Here is a 2,457-nt window from a genome sequence, read left to right on the forward strand (position 1 = left end):
GCTGGAGAAGTACACAGAGGTAGAGCACTCCTGGGTTCAGTCACCAGTACTGTAAAATTTAAAAAAAAAAAAAAAAAGGTGAAAAGAAATGATTACTTGGTCCTCTCGGCGGCCCCGCCCAGGCGGCTGCCCGGACCTGCCTGGGCGCGGGGAACGGAAAGGCGGAAAGGGCAAGAAGAGTTCAGTTCGCCATGGGGCTGATTGGGAAAAACCCAGGAGAAGCCGCCCAAAGAGCTGGTCAGTGAGTAGTCATTGAAGATAAGAAAGGAAATGAGAGTTGTCGACAGGCAAGTAAGAGATATCCAGAGAGAAGAGGAGAAAGTGAAGCAATCAGTGAAAGATGCTGCAGAGAAGGGCCAGGAGGACGCGTGTGTGGTCCTGGCCAAGGAGATGATCAGGTCCAGGAAGGCGGTGAGCAGCTCCAGGCGTCCACAGCGCACATGAACTCTGTGCTCATGGGGATGAAGAACCAGCTTGCCGTCCTGCGAGTGGCTGGTTCCCTGCAGAAGAGCACAAAGGTGATGAAGGCCATGCAGCGCTTCGTGAAGATCCCAGAAATCCAGGCCACCATGAGGGAGCTGTCCAAAGAGATGATGAAAGCTGGGATCATAGAAGAGATGTTAGAGGACACCTTTGAAAGCATGGACGACCAAGAGGAAATGGAAGAAGAAGCCGAGATGGAGATCCTCAAGATTCTGTTTGAAATCACAGCAGGGGCCTTGGGCAAAGCACCCAGTAAAGTGGCCGACGCCCTTCCTGGGACTGAGTGTCAGAGAGCCATGGCTGCCTCTGAGGACGACGAGGAGGAAGAGGCTCTGGAGGCCATGCAGTCCAGGCTGGCCACCCTCCGCAGCTAGGGCCTCAGGCGGGGCCCTGGGTCTCCCCCGTGGCCCACCCAGGGGCGCACGGGCTAGGGAAGCTGCCTTGCCTGCATCTCTTGCTCGCATCTCTTCGCCTTGTAGGCTCGGGGCTTGGGGCTCTGGCGCTGCCGCAGTGCAGGAGCAGGCAGCTGCATGGCTTACAGGGGGAGGCAGAGGTCCGCTTCCTCCTGATGCAGTTCTGAGAATAGGTGGGTGCCCGAATGTTGAGGACTGTCCTACTGTGTGTGTGTGTGTGTGTGTGTGTGTAAAACACTATGTAAATGGATTTTAATAAATTCCGCTTTAACACTCGGTCCCTTGTGAACTATCGTGTGGAGTGGGCTCTTGGGCAAAAACTAAAAGAAATGATGATGCCGTCTCTTCGACTGAGACACAAAAATAAGTGATTCCTGCCTTTCCTCCTTATCTAATTGCTTCCATTTGGTTTTCTTAGCTGTATCATCCCTTCTATCCAAAGCCTAAATGTTGGGGTTCAGTTTCATTCAGGCTTAGGGTTGAAGAACCCTTTTGTCCATTTAATATTTTACATAGTTACTCTCAATTCATTGATCACCCATACCTCTGAGTTTAACATTTTAAAATACATAATTCCAAACTTTTTATCTCAAGGTCAGATCACTCCTCTTCAGAGGATGCATCTTGCTGCCTACATAATATTTTCATAGAGATATTTCACAAAACCATGGGAAAAGGGAGTAGTTTTTACACTCCATTTCTTCTACCTATTGCGTTCATTGTTGAAGGAATTCATTATCTCCAGGATTCAAGGAAGGTGAGTAGTACTTTATAACTTGCCAGTTCTCTGAATTGGATTTTATTCATTTTTACTTTTCCCTTTTGTTAGGGTTTCACTGGGAACTGAATCGCTGCAAATGCAAATGACTGTAAGTGCAAAGAAAAAAATGTAACTGAAGAGCTACATTCACTCCAACTAGAAGCTTGCAACTAAGAGTAACCTACCTCTCTGGTTTTGACTGTAAAATTCAACTTTTCAACTAAATCTTTACAACTTTTCCAGCATGTAGCCTTTTTGATTATATAGTAGTTAGAGAAATAGCACAAATTGTGAAAAATTGAACAGATTTCAATCAAAACTGAGCAGATCTTGTAGCCAAAGTGAAGGATGCAGTCATCTAGGAGTTATCTGGTTCCCTGCTAGGTCCTTGTTAGGAGACCCAAGGAAGGGACAAGTGAGGACACAATTCTCAACATTCCTAAACCTTTCCATGAAGAAGTTCACATACATATTCTGAGTTTTCTGGGTTATTCCTAGGTGGTGAACTACGAACCTATTGTTTTTAGAATGGTGAGTTTATACTTTCTAAAACAAATGGATAACATTGAAGAGGTTTCCCCATGGGACATAAAAATGTTTCAAAGTCATTTGGCAGTCATGTAAGGTTGGTAGTTTAGACTGTTCTCTTCACATCCTAGCTGCTACCCTGTCCCAAAATAGGTTGGTTAATTCATATCCTTACATACAAATAGGAACTCAGTCAGTAATAATGGACATAGTTTTCTTACTTCCCATTGAGGAAACAGAGCACCTAAGGACCACTGATTCAACAGAAGTGTT

The 2,457-nt window shown here is 45.8% G+C and overlaps 1 pseudogene; it reads left to right on the top strand.

The window, feature by feature from the left end:
• Positions 1 to 255: 255 nt before the first annotated feature.
• On the top strand, positions 256 to 857 carry LOC124983814 (charged multivesicular body protein 3-like; annotated as a pseudogene).
• The last annotated feature ends 1,600 nt before the right edge of the window (positions 858 to 2,457 follow it).

The sequence above is a fragment of the Sciurus carolinensis genome, chromosome 4 (genome assembly GCF_902686445.1).
Source record: "Sciurus carolinensis chromosome 4, mSciCar1.2, whole genome shotgun sequence".
Taxonomy (NCBI): domain Eukaryota; kingdom Metazoa; phylum Chordata; class Mammalia; order Rodentia; family Sciuridae; genus Sciurus; species Sciurus carolinensis.